The sequence below is a fragment of the Spinacia oleracea genome, chromosome 4, assembly GCF_020520425.1.
Source record: "Spinacia oleracea cultivar Varoflay chromosome 4, BTI_SOV_V1, whole genome shotgun sequence".
NCBI lineage: Eukaryota > Viridiplantae > Streptophyta > Magnoliopsida > Caryophyllales > Amaranthaceae > Spinacia > Spinacia oleracea.
In genome coordinates this window covers 13,947,300-13,969,483 of record NC_079490.1, presented here as the reverse complement: position 1 = coordinate 13,969,483, position 22,184 = coordinate 13,947,300, and the positions used below count along the sequence as shown (strand labels likewise).

At 35.0% G+C, this 22,184-nt stretch overlaps 2 long non-coding RNA genes across 2 annotated transcripts; both read right to left on the bottom strand.

The window, feature by feature from the left end:
- Positions 1-13,339: 13,339 nt before the first annotated feature.
- Positions 13,340-15,160, bottom strand: LOC130459561 (uncharacterized). Its single transcript, XR_008919037.1, has 2 exons — positions 14,544-15,160; positions 13,340-13,521 (listed from the first exon to the last, which is right to left on the bottom strand). It is a non-coding gene; the product is annotated as an uncharacterized lncRNA (long non-coding RNA).
- A 4,810-nt stretch (positions 15,161-19,970) lies between these two features.
- On the bottom strand, positions 19,971-21,791 carry LOC130459545 (uncharacterized). The gene is made up of 2 exons (XR_008919015.1): positions 21,175-21,791; positions 19,971-20,152 (listed from the first exon to the last, which is right to left on the bottom strand). It is a non-coding gene; the product is annotated as an uncharacterized lncRNA (long non-coding RNA).
- Between the last annotated feature and the right edge of the window lie 393 nt (positions 21,792-22,184).

The window sequence follows — 22,184 nt, the reverse complement described above, 5'->3', positions numbered from 1 at the left end:
TCACTCGCATTACAGAAATAGCCAAAGGTTCTTGGACTTCCCAAAACATCTATACGAGGTCAATCTTCCAATATGGTTCCTTACATTTACTTTCTGAATTTCACAGTATGTCTATCTTAGCCTTGTACAAACTTAGTCCATTCCATCCTAAGGTTTATGAATTCTTGTGCCTTTTGCTTTCTCATCAAAGGAGTTTCCTTAAGGCAGTAACAAACGAATCCCAATTGAATCTCTCAACAGCGCTAAGTCTAACCCCATTTTCTCTCCACCATAAATCAGCTTCATCTTCCAAGTACAGTACAACTTGACCCACTCTCATGTTCTCAAGACAGTTCATATCCCCAAACAGTTTCTCAAACTCTTTAACCTAGTTCCCCAAAAGTAAGATCAGTTTCCCCCTTAAAGTATGGTGACTTAACTTTGGCTAGTCTCTTAAACATGTCCCCAGCAGAATTGGGACGTTCAATTCTCTCTTGGATCGTCTTTTCCGTCAAGAGGCGAATAGCAACAACTAAGTCATTATTGTTGGTCATTCTATAACACGACCTGAAATTAATACACTCTATCTTAGGTTCTAAACATCAGTTACATGTCATTCTATATCAAGCAATATTTACTTTGACCATAGAGATCGCCTCAATAAACAATATTCACATAAAATCATTTACGAAGGCACGAAAATCGTCTACGAAGGTGCAACGATCGTCTACAAGATGCAATAATCATTGAAAAATAATCATCCTCAATAATTCACGAAAGGCATTCACACGCTGCACATAAGGCATAACATTTTGAATCATATTGGTCATGGAGGTCTAGATTGGCCCTCACTTCCTTTATGTACTCAAATCATTTAATATTATTGTGGCAATTAAATTGACCCACAATTCACATTGAGTATGCAAACAATAAAGAATTAATCCCTGACGTACTACCTAGAGGTTGGGGTATTATGGAATCCTCAAAATAAAATAAAGAATAATTCCTTGAAAATTTTAACTTTTATTGCTAACTCCATAAAGGTTTATTACATCCTTGAAAATAATAAAGAACATTTCAAACTTCAATAAACTTTAACTTTAAACTGTTGTAGCTTCGCTACTTATTCTCTAAAACATAAAAGAGTTAAATTAACTATTTATGACTTCAAAATATTTGTGGCCTCTTGCCTATCCATTGCTCATGAAAGTTGCGGAGTGAAATTTAGATCTCAAGATCATCAAACTCTTCCTCAGGGTCTTCATCTTCTTCCATATCTTCATCTTGATTAGGCTCATTTGCCACCTCCTGCTCACTTTCGAGATCTGTATCTGAATCACTAGAAATTTCAATGGTTGGCTCATGGGCCACTAGGTTAGGATTCTCTGCCTCAACACCTACATTCTCACTCTCCACGGCTACATCATTTTCCTCTAGGTCATTATTTACACTTACTCCCATAGGTTCTTCTGTAACTGCATCTCCAACATGACTCCCTACGATTTTACCGTCTCTAAACCCACTTTCTGCCGCCTCAATAATGGTGGTCAGAATTTCTGAATCATATTTCCATCTACCATCCCAAGTCCCATATTTAGCCAAGTTTGGAGTTCCATTATCAGAATGCATGTCTTTAAACTTTTCCTTGAGTTCTAGGTATGGAAATTTGTTAGGTAAGCAATTAATAATAGTGGCTGCTATGATATCCTTTCTCATTAAGATAGGTTGCCCTTGAACTTGAGCATGATATTCACATCCAAACACAATTTTCTTCACGTAAATATCAGGGGTTTCTATATCAAGTTTCTCGAATGATCCTATGTTGGTGTACTTGGAAAGAAACATTTTATTCCTGAAATAAACAATTCCGGGTCTCACTAACGATTTTCCAACAAAATCATAAACAAAGTTCAATAACGCAATAAGTTTGGTGCAATCAAACAATTCTTTATGCACATTAAATGTAACATTAAACAATTAGCACACGCACGTACATAACAATCAATTTCTTATGCTAGCATTGATTAGCTACTAATGCACATATAATTCTATCTTATATGCCCTTCTTATACTACCCATCTCTCATAAACTAAAGCATTGAAATAATTTAAATGACAAAGTAAAAGAACGATAATATAAGAAAATTATAACATAAAATAGTAACATAAATATAAATATAAAATAAATTAAGTATAATAAATTAAGGAAATGTGAGCGAATAAATTCGAAAATAAAGTTTTTAATTCGAAAAAAGATTTATATTTCCTAAATAACGAATTCTAACTCTTGAAACAACTTTAAAAAAAAAAAAAAAAAAAAAAAAAAAAAAAAAAAAAAAAATTGAACTTCTAAAAATTGTACTCATTTTTTTTTTTTTTGAATAATAAATAATAAGAAAAAGAATAAAAATTTCGAAAGTCACTTTAATTCGAATAAATAATTTGCTTTCGAACTTAAATAAGAAATATTATATACTTTCGAACAAGATAAAAGGAAATCGGCCCCCAAAAAAGTACCAATTTTTGAACACTATAATACGTAGAAGCTCGATTTTTAAGAAGTTTATTTTAAATAACTAGATAGTTAGGCGCCTAAAAATTTATTAAAGTAAAACCTTAGCTTCTAGATACCACTTTGTAACACCCCGACAATTCTCTCTTTTCTAAAATAACCTTTTTATGTAAAACGTAGAGAATTATCAAGGCATTATCGCCCGTGTGAAAACGTAACGGCTTATTCAGAATTTTGCAGCGGAAAACATAATAAATAACTTTAGGTTTATAAATAATCGATTACATAGTTAATCCAAAAACCAATCAACAAAAATAAGATCAACTAACAAGTTTAAAGTCCAATTAAACAAACCCAAGTCAACTTAGCAAATCAAAACTAAATACAAGCTCTCTATTCCCGATCCCAATGATGCAACATCTTCAAACCTGCAGATGGACAATACTTATTGATCCTTAGAGACTGCTCACCAAAGATTGGGTCATCACAGGATCAATAAGGCATAGCCATGATCAACATGCACAAGCAAAAGCACGTAGTCAGCAAAGCTGAGTACTACATACTAAATAAATGATAATCCTAACATGATTCTATTAACCGAACAATCCTAACATGATACTAAATAAAACATAAGCAAGGAAAACCAAAATATACTGACTTGAAAGCTATACTTGACTGGACTAGACCTTTATAACAATAATATTATTTAATTTAAAATGGCAATGGACCGAGTTTTCTAGCTAGAAGTCTTCACTAAGGAAGACGAGGTACGGGCGCGACTCCGTAACCTCAGTGACCTGCGATATCGAGGAACGTTTGACTAAAAATAGGACGCGGTGATCAATCCGGTCCGAATGAAAGGCCATGGGCTACCACCATGAACCCCAACTCCTGTTTGTCCGTCACTTTAGACGTGCACAGTCTAAAGCTATTGGTACTCAGTTTCACTTTACATGATTTACAAATTGACACCCTGTTATGACTCAACAATCACATAAGGCATACAACTCACGTTTATTTACAACTGTTTTTATCTTGGAATTAAGTAAGTGCTCACAAAGGCATCGAACAAGACTCATTCCAATTAACTCCAATCTTTCCTTTAATACTGATCAACCCCTGTATATGGGTATAAGGTTTCAACTTACTAAACAAGGTCCTCCGCCCTCATAAAGTAGTGAAAAGCTAAAAGGGAACAACAATCAACTGATCTGAATTATATACTAAGTAATCTAGTGTTCCCAATCAAACATGTTTGCATCAATCATCCATACTAACATGTTATAATCCTCAAAATGCAATATAAGTTCAATATGTTCATCCAACAGTATTAAACATGCAATTTCAACCTGACTAAGTTCATCAACAACATCAACATAACCAAGTTTATCAACAATTCAACATGGTTTCAACAATTAACACACATTCCAAGCACACAGGTATGTACGTACCTTGTGTAAACAAACTGATAGGCCACTTTAACACTTTCAAAAGTCGCCTAAAGAGAATTCTCCGCCTAAAACAACCAACAAGTAATCCCAATCAATTTCTAATCATTGGCAACCATAAGAAAGCATTCTAAATGCATCCTAAACATATTTAGAACTTTCCCCAATATCAAAACTTAAACATTTGATTTCCTAGCATCATAATTATTAAACTAGTGATTGAAATTCGTTGAAAACTTTTGCAAACATCGTACTTTAAATTTTCAGCAATATAAATTCATTTAAAAGCTTCACCAAGATCAATCTACGTTCCTAGTATCTCAAAACAACAAATTCAATAATCCATACTCAACCTACCATGATTTATAATCATAAAAACCTTGAATTTCATACTTTAAACAATTAAAATTAATATTTCAAAGTAATTTGATAATCTGAAAATTAATAACTTTATTATATAATTTGCATAATCTGAAATTTATAATTTAAATCACAAAACCATAACTTTAATTCACGAAAACATAATTCGAATTAATAAAACATGATTAAGCCCTAACTTATTTTTAATTAACCAAAACTGAAAATAATTCGTTTATAATTAGCAACACCAAATCTGAAAATCAAATTCAAGTCATAAAAATTATAAATTTAATATCAAGAACGTAATTTAAATTAAAACTATAATTAATTAAAATAATTAGTTACTTAGGGTTTAAGAAATAACCAAGAAAATAGGAGGTTTTGGGCGGCCGGCGGACAACGTCACGGCGGCGGTGGCTGAGCAAGGTCGGCGGCACACGGTGTGCAGTGGTGGTGGCTGTACGGAGGAAACAAAATCAGCCACGAAAAGGAGGAGGACAACCAACGAAAATAAAAGAAAAGAAAAAGGAAGGAGGAAAGAGAGACTACCGGTCCGGCGGTCAGAGTTGCAGCGACGGTGGCTGAGGCAAAGGGCGGGGACTCGCGGTGGCTGCCGGTCAAAACACAACAACGAATAGTGAGAACGAATCCAAGAATAAAGAAAACGGGGAACGAAGGAGAAGAACAACGAAGGAGAAGGAGACAGAGGTTACCGGCGGTGAAGCGACGGTGGTCCGACGGCTTGGCAGAAGCGGCGGACGTGAAGGGAGGAGAGAGAACGGCTGAGAGGGATGAGTGTTTGGTGTTGTACGTGAGGTTGAAGGAGGGAGAGGGTTTCTTTCTTTTTTTTTGTTTCCTTTGGTCTCACGTGAATTAGAAAAGGGAAGGGAGTATTGGTTTGGGTTTTATTGGTTTGGGCTTTCCCCAATTGGGATAGGAGTAGGATTTAGCTTTTATGATTCGAGTCCAAAACTGAATAGGATCTTTTTCTAAATTCAATCAATTTTCGTAATTCAAATTCTTTTCAACTTAAAATTCTAAAATCATTTTCGAATTCGTAAATCGTTGAAAATATTAAAATGTAATAAATAAATGCACGTTAATTATATATTTATTTCCAAAATTCATAAATTCTTATTTAAATATATTAAATATACGTTAAAATATATAAATGAAATGTATAAAATTACGGGGGATTACAATAAGAGCCTAACATGGGAAAGTGCAGGACCTAGAGTCTCACATGTAGCCTTGTAAGATTGCAGATACACCAAGCCCCTTCCGGTTAGGTAAAGATCTGATCACCTTTCATCCACATCAAATCTACTAAGGTTGAGTCTTTATACATCTTTGTCATCCTCGTATACTACCAATATGCCATACAAATTCTAGCATTATATTCTAATTTCTAAATAAGAATTAAATATCTCATTTAATTTGCGTACTTCTTTTTGGTGCAAAGAAAACTTCAACAATTATATTACTTCTAAGTAATTACACTTAAATAATAATCCAACCCCCCTATTTCTCGGAAAAAAGGAGTGAACTCTAAGCCAAGAAATCAAGTATGCATATATTTTAAGCACCTATACTCATCTCCAATATAGCCAATAAGTACTTATATACGTACTCACATAGCCAATTAAGTACCGCTCGTACTCCCATAGCCCAAAGTACCTATATATACTCGTACTCTTATAGCGTAAAGCAAGCAGAGCTAAGTTGAAGGTAACCACGTAAAGACGGAAATAATCAAAGCCACAATCATACTATGACTACTAAGCTTACAACAACCAAGGATAAAGCCCGTAATTGAATCACTAACATCACTTAGTTCACGTCCACATCTTAAAACAATATCCAATCTATTCTATATAATGAGTGATTATTAGCTCAATAAATTACCAACCCACTAACAATTTCAATCAATTCAATATACGACATTTACCAAATTAGAATACAATAAATAAATAAAACACAAGTACAAATTTATTCATGAACGTACAACTTTATTTTAAAATATACTTCCTAAGAATTAATTCAAGAAATACTTGGAAATATAAAAAAGAAAATTGACCTGTTTTTTCTTGGCTAGAAATCTATCACCAAGCAATTGATCAACTCGTTCCCATCCCACTATACTGGTTCCGGTGACATAAATTTTCTCTCACCTTTCCCAATTGCATCAGCCTAAAATCAACAAAATTCACAAAATCAAACAACACCCTTGAAAAATCGAAAGAAACCAATAAAATGGAAGTGTAAAGGATATTTTGATAACAAATTTTTTTGTGAATACGAAAGACAAAATCTCAAATACATGAATCCCTAATTTAACAAATACATGAATTCCTAATTTGATTTAGTTGTCAACTTAGTAGTAACTCTTGCAGGACCAGTCACAAATCTGTTGACTTTTCACAATCAAGGAAAAGGAATTTGCAGCACTGTACACCATCTTAATGTAAGAATTCCATAAACCATTTTATAAGCAATTTACCGTCTCCGACATAACCATAGCTCATACACAGTGAGCAAGTGAGGCAATGTATCACAAAAACAAACAACCCCTTTAAAAAAAAAAAACCTTTCCGAAACCCATGTAACTAAATATGACCATAAATATGTGATAAGCTATATTAAATCATGAATTTGATCATGATCATGCATGTGATATATTGGGAGTAATAATCAAACAACAACATTGGAAAATAAGTAGGCTAACCCAAACTCTGTACTACATCATCTGAATGCATAGCTCCTCCATCCTCTTGAAGACAATTTGGAGTTTCCTTTTCCTCAAAGACACTTATTTGGTTGCCATCTCTCCCCTGTAACTCAACATCAATTGAACCCATTGCATCACCAAAATTGTAAATTCTTGCAGCACCATAAAATAACAGAAAAAGAAACGTTGAAACAGTAAATATTCCAATTCAATTAAACTAGCCATAATTCAACAAAATCAACAATTAAACCCAAGAAACTAAACCGACCCTAATCCGGAAACTTCTGAGAAAAGAGAATCATACCAGGAGAAAGAGCCGAACTGATGGTGAGGAGATTCAGAAGGAGTACGCGTTGTGAGGAAGAAAATTTCAATCTTCGTTCATATCAACACGCATTCTACAAAAAATAGTCTGTTTAGTATGGATATTCGCCAGGAAAAACCAATCAAAGGCATATAAATCATGAAAAAAGAAAGGGCTGACCTTCGATCGGAGATGGCCATACAAAATCCCATAAACAATCAACAAAAATAGCTTAAAATCGCATCAAATTGATCAAAACATCGCGAAGATCTGACATTTTCTGAAGAATTGAAACCCTAATTTTGCAAAAATCTTCAGAAATCATCGATCACTTTGTAAATTTGGATTTGAGATTGATAGTTAGGAGTGATAATGGTTTGGTAGTTGATGGAGTGAATTATGAAAAGGAAAATGAAAGCTTAGAACCCTAGAAATAGATGGTCTCGAATGGCTGGGAGTGTTTACAGAGAAAATGAGGAGGGAGAAAGGGGAAGATCTGAATAAAGGAAGGGTTTGACGCTGAAGCAACGTGACAATGGCTGAGATGAAGGGTACAAAAGATAAATTGTAGAAACTTAAGGGCATTTTAGTCATCACACTATTGGATGAATAGTGAAAATCAACTCCTTGCTTTTAAAGGTTGTAAGATAAATTTGTTTTTAGAATATATTTCACTATTTGATGTTTCGCGCTTGACAATGAAAAATATTAGCAATTAATATCTCTAATTATACATACATATAAGTTAAAGTATAAAAAAGTATATGCTTAGAATTGAATCTAACAACTTTCCACATGACTATATAATTTCTTTTGTATGAATTACCAAAAGTTAATAAAAGAGGGTGTGTGAATAGCATAAAATTACAAATGTACAATCATAAAAAAATGGAGAAAGCTAGTAAGTTGGTTAGGGTACAAAAGGAATTTGAAAAATGGGATATGATACCAATTTTTCAAAATATGGCTTTCACGAAGTACGATAAAATAGAGATTAACGGCAATACCTTTTAGGCCCTTGCCTCAACGCAAGCTTATATAATAGACTTATAGTCCATCAGAGGCGTATAAATCATTTATTATAACAAAAGGAACTCAACCTCCTATGTTATTCACAAACCATGTTTTATATATGAACGCGATGCATGTGCGACATTTTATATGAATACTGTAATGTTGCAAAATAAAAGGTCATGCCGAGTGTGTATTTGATTAAGTAAATGAAAAGATGAAGTAAATGAAAACATTCTACGTATTTCTTTTGAAATAATATATTTTTTTAAAATAGATAGTTTTTTTTTCTTCATATAACACGTTAGTAAAAGTATAATAGATATTTTACAAAAGGACATAAAATGTTAAACATCTCATGAGTTTCCTTAGATATAGAATTGAGATTATATGATGAATTGGCCACAAAATTAGGTCATGTCAGAATACTAGTCTTATATGCACGCGATGCGTGCGAATATAAGAAACCGATTTGTGTTATTACATTTAAACCTGAAATAACATGTAAAAAATAATATAAATGCAATGCATGCAAATATAAGAAACATATAAGTTAGATAGAGCCGAACGCATATAAACAGATTGATTAAAATGGTAAAAAATTATTTAAGGGGCTAGATTGATTAAAATGCTTCTTTCGGCTTTTCCTATTGGGTAGGTTGTCATTATATTCTCTATTCTATAAATATGGAGGGTATTTTAGTAATTCAAGGGGGACATCAAAAGTGGATTTATTAAAATGACATCACATCTTCACTTATATAATAGAAATGACCTACAGAAACTTCTTGCTTTAAGGAAAACGCGCATTTTAAGTCAACACTAGAATTTAAGAAATTGCTTACAAGCGTAAACCATTGTCACGTATGTGAGTTTAAACATTTCGAAAAATAACTGATTGAACAAATCAACTTACGAATTGCTTAAAAGTGTAGAACTAAAAATCTAATCTACACTACTCCGTATTATTAAATCTCCAAGGCAAAACATTTCACACCACCATGTGTCACATTTTCTAAACATGACAAGGTGTCGCATCAACAGTGATATAGAATATATGCTTTTAATATTGAGACACAAAATGTTTTTGTTAGTGTTCGAACATGGGGCCAACAAGAAATATAACAGAGAGTTTATGACAGGCTAAATTGCACTCCTATCAAAGATAAACCTAACGTTCACCAACTAAAAATATAGTAAGGGAAGCAGGGATCGTATCCACAGGGAAACAATGTTCTTTCTACTATTAATTAACTAATCTAGAATACTGGTAACAAAGAGTTGGATTGGTTTGTATATTAAACTAAAGCAAATAATCAAATCGGAAAATAACAATATTAAAGGAATCTAGGGCAACGGTTCACCATAAATGCAGACCGGGGTTAGACAACGGACAATAACAATCAATTAACAATTATAATTAGGAAAACATGCATCTCTCGAATCTTATGAATTCCTTAGGATAGAACGACTAGCGGGCTCTCGCTACGTACTAGAAATAATTCCTATCTAATAGCCACAGACCAAAAACATCAGATTTATACCTCTCGGCGCATAATCTAAGGTTAATCAAACTCAATCAAAATAGTACGGCCGAACAGAATTGACGAGCAATAATAATAAGCTATAGAAATTATAATCAATCAATCAATAATCAAGCCCACATATAATCCCAATCATGCATTCGTGGATCCCCTAAACCCTAGAAAAGTAACTACTCACACATAATACCAATAAACAAAGCAAACATATTAATTGAAAGCATAATTGAAATTAAATAAAAGAATAAGAACACAAAGTAATACCTAAAACGAAGAACGAAGGATTAACTGAAAGTTTGAATCTTTAATTGATTAAAAGCTGAATGTTTGGAGAATAAAAATTGAAGTTTTTAAGCTAAGCAATAATAATAATACGAAGTTCCGAGGGAGAGGACGTACTAAAAACACTAAATATATATATAAGCCTCCCCTTAATCCTACGGAGTAACTAAGCAAAAGAAGACGCAAAGGGACCGAAAACCGGGCACCCCGGTTTCCAGAAACCGGCCGGTTTTCGGCCCAGTCAGGCGTTCCAAAAGCATCAGGTAGCGAAAACCGGGGCCACAAGTTTCTCCAAACCTGCCGGTTTCGCACTTAAGATAGATTTCCTTCAATTCTCAAAACCTGCCGGTTTCCGAAAACCGGGGCCACAGGTTTTGAGCTCAGTTTGACGCAATTGCCTTGAGTTTGAACTTGAGGCCTAGGCCCAACTCCTTTGGGCCAAGTTTGACGCTCGTGGCCCCTTTGAAGCTAGCTAGATCATCCCGCAATGCTACGGGATCCGTGTAGTCATCCAAGAGTGATAAGAAACAGGCCTCAAAATATCAATTATCATCAAAAACAGCACTGTAACTAACAGACACTACACAACACACATTAGCACTAAAATAGGCTCCGAAGAGCTCAAATGAGATGAAAAGTGCATACGGGACGGGGGTAAAAACTATATAAAATATGAGTGTATCAAACTCCCCCAAACTAAGACCTTTGCTTGTCCCTAAGCAAAAAGCATCAATGAGACATAAACGATTAACTCACCCCAAAATCTATGCAAAAAGGTTGGTGATAAAACAAGAGTCAAATCAAGGCAAGCAATTATCATGACCGAAATCTCTAATCCCCACAGTCACACATCAAACCGATACAAAGCTCAAGCAAGGCTCACAAGACATACGTATAAAATCAAGATCGGGCCTCACCAAGTGAATCACTCCTCTCGTTATGTGGCGGGCTAAGCGAACCAATTATGGCCCGTTCACTCACCTTCCCATTATGAGCATGCATACTACCGAATGAGTAATAGCCCCTCCCAACTCACAACACTAGTGTGTTTGAAGGTTCTCCGAAACACTCAACCTACACAGGAGTCGACTCGAAATGCACATATGCCCTTTGGCCCTTGATAAACGACTATTTTCAACCTATTGTTATACACACATTGCACGATGATCAAAAAGGTCTTTATATAGGCTTGTAACGTTGGCCGGGTATAAACAAGGGGTAAGGAATATTCTGGATATGTGAGTAATAAAGTCTAACTTGGGGAGAAAAAACAACCAATGATACCAAAGAAATCATCTCCGAAAACTAACTCATCAATAACCAAAACATTACCATAAGGGAGGAAGTATCCAATATATTTCATAGTATGAACCAACTTCTACCCTTTTCCTTGCTTTTCGAATACTACAAAATAAATGACATATTTTTGTTCTCTTTTTTTTTTCTTTTTTTTTTCTTTTTCTCTATTTTTTTTTCTTTTTTTTTTGTATATAACGACGAAAATAAACAACTAGATATGTACAAACTATAATACCCGTAACCACAAACTTTTAGGTGCCAACTAATGAATACACCTCTTTCTTTGCTAACTTCCCGAGTACATGGAAACACCACCTTGAGTAACATAGGCCTTCAAAGCCAACCATCTCAACAAAATAAGCCAATACTAATAAATGATAGCTCCCCCAAGCTAGACTCGGGACAAGTAACCAACAGGGCTAATAAGGGCTATTTTGTGGAGTTAAATGAAGAAAACGGTCAAGGCTAAACATGGGAAAGAAAAAGCAGGAACAGATGTATCTAAGATCGTCTGAAAGCTTCCTAAAGAATGGCCTTTCATCATGCGCAAAGTGCAAGTGTGTTAAGCATACTAATAGTCGAAAACCAAAAACTCAGATCAATGCAACACCAGGAATTAAGCACTCTGAAAAATCAAGGCTCAAGACCTCACAGCTAACCACAACCCAGCATTATACATATGAAAAGTGGGACAAAGTTGACCTTTGACAAGAGTCAATACAACTGTAGTTCATACATCAAACAGTCAATCCAATATGCTCACCTGTCTTATCAGCTTGAATCATCAAAATACAATTTCGAACCAAAGGGGCACAAGGAATTAATTGTCTAAATCTCATTGATCAACACGTATTTTTGAATTTTTAATTTTTTGTTAAAGCAAAATTATCAAAGCATAAACTATCCTAAAGAAGCAAGCAAACACACACACACACAAAAATAATAGAAAAGAGGAATGGAAAAACATACCAATATGTACAAGAAGCAAATACCCCCCCCCCCCCCAAGCTAAATCGGACAATGTCCTCATTGGCTCAAAGGGGTATGGAATCATCACCAATATCATCATCATCACCATTATCATTGCCTCCCACCTGTCCACCACTCGGACCCGCACCAGAACTCCCTTGCCCACCATCATGGGCAAATCGACTCGCCAGTTGGCTTTCAAAATGATCAAACCGGCTCTCGAAGTGACTCTCAAGCCGGTCAAATCGGCCCCATAATTGACTCTGAAATTGATTGAAATGGGAAGTGAGAGCCTCTTGGTTAACCTCGAGTTGCCGGAATCTAGCATATATGATCTCTGGGTCTAGGGGGCCGGGCTCACCAGGCTGGCCTGCAGCCCGTGCTGCATCTCTGAAATAGGCTTGCTCGTGTATAGGTTGCTGAACAGGAACCTGCTCAGCAGGGATGTCATAAAGATAGCTAGCCTGATCAGGGATAAAAGCTGTGAGAGCAGTATTAGGTAGTGTGAAAAGAGGCCTCCCATTAAACATCCATTGAATCTCTCCAGGCACTAAACTATGGGGGCCAAGTTCGTGGAAACCGGCCGGTTTCGCGTTTGTCAGTGAATTTTTATTTCGCGAAAACCGGCAGGTTTGGGGAAACCGGCCGGTTTTTGGAAAAAAATCCGAAGAAGAATAGCAGCAGCAGCGTTTCTCTGATTTGGGTACCCATGATTCCGAAAACCGGGCGCCCAGGTTCTCACAATGTAACACCCCGACAATTCTCTCTTTTCTAAAATAATCTTTTAACATAAAACGTAGAGAATTATCAAGGCATTATCGCCCGTGTGAAAACGTAACGGCTTATTCAGAATTTTGCAGCGGAAAACATAAAACTAACTTTAGGTTTATAAATAATCGATTACAGATTTAGTCCAAAACCCATTTAACTGAAATAAGGAAATACGAATAGTACGACAAATTTCAAATTTAAGTTAACAAACCAAATCACTTAATAAAGCAAATCTAACTACAAGCTCTCTAATCCCGATCCCCAATGATGCATCATCTTCAAACCTGCAGATGGACAATGCTTATTGATCCTTAGAGACTGCTCACCAAGATTGGGTCATCACAGGATCAATAAGGCATAGCCATGATCAACATGCACAAGCAAAAGCACGTAATCAGCAAAGCTGAGTACTACATACTAAATCAATAATAATCCTAACATGATTCTATTAAACGAACAATCCTAACATGGTACTAAATAAAACATAAGCAAGGATAATCAAGATATATTGACTTGAAGACTATGTTTGACTGAACTAGACTTTTGTATCATTAACATTATTTAAATTGAAATAGTCAATGGACTGAGTTGTCTACTAGAAACTTCTTCTTCTTCACTAAGGAAGACGAGGTACGGGCGCGACTCCGTAAACCCCAATGACCTGCGATATCGAGGGACTTTTAGATAAAAAATAGAACCGGTGATCAATCCGGCCCCAGAAAAAGCCATAGGCGACCCATGACCCCAACTCCTGATTGTCCGTCACTTTAGACGTGCACAGTCTAAAGCTATTGCTACTCAGTTTCACTTTACATGACTTAACTTTTAATACTTGGTTATGACTCGTCAAACATAAATATTATATTCAACAAGTAAACACAACTTCTTTTATCTTTGAATTAAACAAGTGATCACAGAGATGCCACACAAGACTTATTCCAATTAATTCAACCTTTCCTTTAATACTGATACAACCCCTCTATATGGGTATAAGGTTTCAACTTACTAAGCAAGGTCCTCGGCCCTTATAAAGTAGTGAAAAGCTAAAAGGGAACAATGAACAATCGATCTGAATCAATATATATAATAATCTAATGTTCCCAACCAACATGTTCGCATCAATCATCCATACCAACATGCTACAATTCTCATAACGAAATATATATGCTTAACATGTCCATCCAACAATATTAAACATGCACTTTCAACATAACCTAGTTCATCAACAATTTCAACATAACCAAGTTCCTCAATCGTTTCAACATAACGAAGTTCATAAATCATTTCAATATGGTTTCAAGAAATCACACACATTCCAAGCACACAATGTATGTACGTACCTTGTGTAAACAAACCGATAGGCCACTTTAACGAATTCAAAAATCGCCTACAAAGAATTCTCCGCCTAAAAACAACCAATAAGATTCCCCAATTAATATCCAACAATTTACAGCAATACTAAAGTATTCTAAATACATCCCAAACATATTTTGAACCATCCCAAATATCGAAACTTAACTAAATAACCTCCAAGCATAATAACTATTAAACTAATGATCCCAAAACGTTCTAAACTCCAATAAAACATTCCTTTTAAAATTTCCAGCAATATAAAATAATTTCAAACGTCCACAAAACATAATCAACGTTCTTAAGATCAGAAAAATAATAGCTTTAATAATATATAGTCATTCTATTATGATTTTAGAATATTAAAACCTTAAAAATCCATGCTTTAATAATTAAATTCCTTATTTCAATTCGATTACATAATCTGAAAATTAAATTTATTATTTAAACATAATATATAATCTGAAAATATAATTTAATCATAATAACTTATAATTTACATTCAATAATCCCTGAATTAAATCACTAAACTAATTAAAACCCTAACTTATATATTAATCAACCAAAACTGAAAATAATTAATTAATAACATCAACACCAAATCTGAAAATTATAATTTAACTATAAAGATTAATAATTTAATTTCAAGAAACATAATTTCAAATCAATAAACTTAATTAAGAGATTTAAATAACTTAGGGTTTAAGAAACAACCAAAAGGAGGAGGGAAAGGGCGCTGGCCGGCGGCAGGGAGGCACGGCAGCTGCGGAACGGCGTCGGGGTGGAGCTCAGCGGCGCACCGACGGTGGTGATTGGCTGTCGCAACGACATAAACAGGTGAGAACTGAAATAGGAGAACGAAAAAGGACCAGGAAACGAAATTGAAAGGCGAGAGGACTACCGTACGCGGTGGTCGGGGTTAGGCTGACGGCGAGGCTGCAGCGTCGGTGGCTGAAGCAAGGCTTGCGGTGTTGCTGCGCAAAAACGAAGGGCTGAGAGGAAGGACGAAAACAGAGAGGGAGGAAGAGACGACGGAGGAGATGAGGAGGGGTTGGCTTACTGGCGGCGCGGGCGGACGGCGGTGGTCGCCGGCGAGGGTTCAGGGTGGCGGCTGAACAGCAAAGGGGAGGAGAGAGTTACGTGAAGGAGGGAAGGGTTTTGGTGTTTGATTTCACGTGAATGGAGTAGGAGAGAAGAGGGTTTTATTTTTTTTTTGTTTTTTTTTGTTTTTTTGTTTTTACTTGCAATTGAAAGAGGGAGTAAAGAGTTATGGGCTTTATCATTTGGGCTTCACCCAATTGGGCTACAATTAGGATTTAGGTTGTTTGAATCCAAAAGGGTTAGGATTGGTTTCTAATTTCAATCGAACGTGTTTTCGTAATTCGAATTCTTTTCAACGTAAAATTCTAAAATTATTCTTGATTGCACAAATCGTTAAAATATTTAGAATATATTTAAATAAAATTAAATATACATTAAATATATGAATATAATAAAGTTCAAGAAAATCGTTAAATATTTAGAACGTACTTAAAATGAAATAAATATACGTTAATTATATATTTATTACTAAAATTCATAAATTCTATTTAAATATAAATAATATACGTTAAAATATATTAATAAAATTTATAAATTTACGGGGGATTACAATCTACCCCTCTTAAAAGAAGTTTCGTCCCGAAACTTGACACGAAATTTCCCACATTTTCCCAAAGCTTTTAACTTATTCTTACTAGAGAAATACTTGTGCCACCTATGTGCACTATTTTGCCAACTCAAAGCTGTTTGTGTTACTCATGAACACCTTTTCTTATGCGGAGAATCTATTTGCTTTGCATCAACTTGTAAAGGTTGCTAAAAATAAGCATAAAATGCATAAAACAACCATAAAAATAGGTAAAAAGCGCGAATTTCTATCGCATTCTACCCCCTTAAAGAAAACGAGTTACGCCCTCGTAACTCACCTCAGGGAATAGCTAACCAAAATTCTCTTTCGACGAATTCTATCCTCAAAATTCCTATTTCATTAAAACTATTAACTTTAGACTTTTCACAACATATGACGAAACAAAAGAACAAGTTACCACGAATTACATAATGCTTAACTTGCGTGGAGTTAATAGAAAAGTACCAGAATCTATATCGGCAGATCGTTCATTCTCATTCTGATTCATCATGTACAATTTTCCTGGAGCCTTATTCGGGTTGTTGTTATCATTTGCAGGCTTATTATAGTTCTCTTGATTGTTTTGTGCCCCTTCAGGCTTTGAATTTTGACCTCCAGACTGGTTAAACCTCACTTGGTTTCCACCTCCATTACTATTTTGTTCCTTTCTGTGTTTAGTGAAGCACTCATACTCCCTATGTCCCCTTTTTTGACAATAGTTGCAGGTCACTAATTCTCCTTTGCAGTTCTTACCAGGGTGATTGTTACTGCACATCTTGCAATGATGCACTCTCTCAGACGGGTTCGAGTTGTTGTGGTGCCCCTGATTGTTTCCTCCTTGGAAATTTCCATTTCCATTCCCATTTCCGTTTCTATTCCTTTTAAAGTTTTCTTGGTTACCCCCAGCATTAAAATCTTTTCTCTTTTCCCCAATTACCACAGTTTTCTTTTCCCTTCTAGACTGTAGCCCATAAATATGAGCAGCTCTCCCATACACTATGTCTAAGGAAGTAAAGGTTTCTCCACCTAATCCCAATTGAATTTCATCAGTCAGCCCTTGCTCAAACCTTTGAGCCTTTAGCTCCTCAGTAGCTACCACCTCAGGTGCAAACCTCGATAAAGCTATAAACTTGCTATAGTATTCAGCAATAGTCATATTCCCCATCCTAAGGTTGATAAACTCCTGCGCTTTCTGCTTTCTCATAAAAGGAGGATAAAACTTCCCCCTCAAGGCAACAATAAATGAATCCCAATTGAATCCCTCAACAGCACTTAGTCTATTTCCATTTTCTTTCCACCATAAATCGGCTTCATCTTTTAGATATAGGACAGCTTGACTTACTCTCATACTCCCAGGGCAACTCACAGCCTCAAATAGTTTCTCAAACTCCCTAATCCAGTTTTCCAGGAAGGTAGGGTCTGCTTGTCCCTTGAAATACGGTGGCTTAACCTTAGAAAGTCTTTCAAACATTTCCCCTGCAGAATCGGGGCGCTCAGTTCTCTCCTGGGTTAGCTTTTCCGCCAATAGGCGAATCGCAGCAGCTAGATCATTGTTGTTGGCCATTCTAGAACGCGACCTGCAATTAGTATACTCTATTTTAGGTTTGAAACGTCACCTATACGTTATCCCATACAATTTAATACTTGAATTGGCCATAAAGATCGCCTCAACCAACAATGTTCACATTAATACACATCATTTACGAAGGCACGACAATCGTCTGCAAATGTGCGACGATCGTCTACAAGATGCAATAATCATTAAAAAAAAAAATCATCCTCAATAGTTCACGAAAGACATTCACACTGCACGTAAGGCATAACATTTTGAATTATATTGGTCATGAGGGTCTAGATTGGCCCTCACTTCCTTTATGTACTCATCATTTAATATTATTGTGGCAATTAAATTGATCCACAATTCACATTGAGTATGCAAACAATTAATCCATGACGTACTACCTAGAGGTTGGGGTATTATGGAATCCTCAAAATAGAATAAAGAACAATTCCTTGAAAACTTTAACTTTTATTGCTAACTCCATAGAGGTTTATTACATCCTTGAAAATAATAAAGAACATCTCAAACTTCAATAAACTTAAACCTTAAACAGTTGTAGCTTTGCTTGCTACTTATTCTTTAAAACATGAAAGAGCTAATTAACTATTTATGACTTCAAAATATTTGTGGCTTCTTGCCTATCCATTGCTCCTGAAACTTGCGGAGTGAAATTTAGATCTCAAGATCATCGAACTCTTCTTCAGGGTCTTCATCGGGGTCTTCCTCAGGGTTTGCATCTTCACCCATGTCTTCATTTTGATTAGGCTCACTTGCCATCTCCTGTTCACTTTCGAGTTCTGCATTCGAATCACTAGAGATCTCAATGGTTGGCTCATGAGCCGCTGAGTTAGGATTCTCTGCCTCAACACCTACATTCTCATTCTCCACAGCTACATCATTTTCCTCTAGGTTATTATTTACACTAATTCCCATAGGTTCTTCTGTAACTGAATCCCCAACATGACTCCCTACGATTTTACCGTCTCTAAACCCACTTTCTGCTGCTTCAATAATGGTGGTCAGAATTTCTGAATCATATTTCCATCTACCATCCCAAGTTCCATACTTAACCAAGTTTGGAGTTCCATTATCAGAATGCATGTCTTTAAACTTTTCCTTGAGTTCTAGGTATGGAAATTTGTTAGGTAAGCAATTAATGATAGTGGCTGCTATGATATCCTTTCTCATTAAGATAGGTTGCCCTTGAACCTTAGCATAATATTCACATCCAAACACAATTTTCTTCACATAAATATCTGGGGTTTCTATATCAAGTTTCTCGAAGGATCCTATATTGGTATACTTGGAAAGAAACATTTTATTCCTGAAATACACAATTCAAGGTCTCACTAACGATTTTCCAGCCAAAACATAAACAAGGTTCAGTAATCGATAAGTTTGGTGGAATCAAACAATTCTTTATGCACTTGTAAATGTAACACTTAAACAATTAGCACATGCACATACATAACAATCAATTTCTTATCATTGACTAGCTACTAATATACATATAATTCTATCTTATATGCCCTTCTTATACTACCCATCTCTCATAAACTAAAGCATTAGAATCATTTATATAAGGAAATAAAAGAACGAAAATATAATAAAATTATAACGTAGCGAATAAATTCGAGAATAAAGTTATTAATTCAAAAAGATTTATATTTCCTAATTAACGAATTCTAACTCTTGAAACAACTTTAAAAAAAATTGAACTCCTTTTTAAAAAAAAATGTATTTATATTATTTTTATTTATTTGTTTGAATAATAAATAATAAAAAAAATAAAAATGTCCAAAGTATCACTTTAACTTGGAAAAATAATTTGATTTCGAACGTAAATAAGGAATATCGTATACTTTCAAACAAGGTAAAATGAAATCGGCCCCCCAAAAAAAAGTACCAGTTTTTGAACACTATAATACGTAGAATCTCGATTTTTAAGAAATTTATTTTAAATAACTAGATAGTTAGGCGCCTAAAATTTATTAAAGTAAAACCTTAGCTTCTAGATACCACTTTGTAACACCCCGACAATTCTCTCTTTTCTAAAATAATCTTTTAACATAAAACGTAGAGAATTATCAAGGCATTATCGCCCGTGTGAAAACGTAACGGCTTATTCAGAATTTTGCAGCGGAAAACATAAAACTAACTTTAGGTTTATAAATAATCGATTACAGATTTAGTCCAAAACCCATTTAACTGAAATAAGGAAATACGAATAGTACGACAAATTTCAAATTTAAGTTAACAAACCAAATCACTTAATAAAGCAAATCTAACTACAAGCTCTCTAATCCCGATCCCCAATGATGCATCATCTTCAAACCTGCAGATGGACAATGCTTATTGATCCTTAGAGACTGCTCACCAAGATTGGGTCATCACAGGATCAATAAGGCATAGCCATGATCAACATGCACAAGCAAAAGCACGTAATCAGCAAAGCTGAGTACTACATACTAAATCAATAATAATCCTAACATGATTCTATTAAACGAACAATCCTAACATGGTACTAAATAAAACATAAGCAAGGATAATCAAGATATATTGACTTGAAGACTATGTTTGACTGAACTAGACTTTTGTATCATTAACATTATTTAAATTGAAATAGTCAATGGACTGAGTTGTCTACTAGAAACTTCTTCTTCTTCACTAAGGAAGACGAGGTACGGGCGCGACTCCGTAAACCCCAATGACCTGCGATATCGAGGGACTTTTAGATAAAAAATAGAACCGGTGATCAATCCGGCCCCAGAAAAAGCCATAGGCGACCCATGACCCCAACTCCTGATTGTCCGTCACTTTAGACGTGCACAGTCTAAAGCTATTGCTACTCAGTTTCACTTTACATGACTTAACTTTTAATACTTGGTTATGACTCGTCAAACATAAATATTATATTCAACAAGTAAACACAACTTCTTTTATCTTTGAATTAAACAAGTGATCACAGAGATGCCACACAAGACTTATTCCAATTAATTCAACCTTTCCTTTAATACTGATACAACCCCTCTATATGGGTATAAGGTTTCAACTTACTAAGCAAGGTCCTCGGCCCTTATAAAGTAGTGAAAAGCTAAAAGGGAACAATGAACAATCGATCTGAATCAATATATATAATAATCTAATGTTCCCAACCAACATGTTCGCATCAATCATCCATACCAACATGCTACAATTCTCATAACGAAATATATATGCTTAACATGTCCATCCAACAATATTAAACATGCACTTTCAACATAACCTAGTTCATCAACAATTTCAACATAACCAAGTTCCTCAATCGTTTCAACATAACGAAGTTCATAAATCATTTCAATATGGTTTCAAGAAATCACACACATTCCAAGCACACAATGTATGTACGTACCTTGTGTAAACAAACCGATAGGCCACTTTAACGAATTCAAAAATCGCCTACAAAGAATTCTCCGCCTAAAAACAACCAATAAGATTCCCCAATTAATATCCAACAATTTACAGCAATACTAAAGTATTCTAAATACATCCCAAACATATTTTGAACCATCCCAAATATCGAAACTTAACTAAATAACCTCCAAGCATAATAACTATTAAACTAATGATCCCAAAACGTTCTAAACTCCAATAAAACATTCCTTTTAAAATTTCCAGCAATATAAAATAATTTCAAACGTCCACAAAACATAATCAACGTTCTTAAGATCAGAAAAATAATAGCTTTAATAATATATAGTCATTCTATTATGATTTTAGAATATTAAAACCTTAAAAATCCATGCTTTAATAATTAAATTCCTTATTTCAATTCGATTACATAATCTGAAAATTAAATTTATTATTTAAACATAATATATAATCTGAAAATATAATTTAATCATAATAACTTATAATTTACATTCAATAATCCCTGAATTAAATCACTAAACTAATTAAAACCCTAACTTATATATTAATCAACCAAAACTGAAAATAATTAATTAATAACATCAACACCAAATCTGAAAATTATAATTTAACTATAAAGATTAATAATTTAATTTCAAGAAACATAATTTCAAATCAATAAACTTAATTAAGAGATTTAAATAACTTAGGGTTTAAGAAACAACCAAAAGGAGGAGGGAAAGGGCGCTGGCCGGCGGCAGGGAGGCACGGCAGCTGCGGAACGGCGTCGGGGTGGAGCTCAGCGGCGCACCGACGGTGGTGATTGGCTGTCGCAACGACATAAACAGGTGAGAACTGAAATAGGAGAACGAAAAAGGACCAGGAAACGAAATTGAAAGGCGAGAGGACTACCGTACGCGGTGGTCGGGGTTAGGCTGACGGCGAGGCTGCAGCGTCGGTGGCTGAAGCAAGGCTTGCGGTGTTGCTGCGCAAAAACGAAGGGCTGAGAGG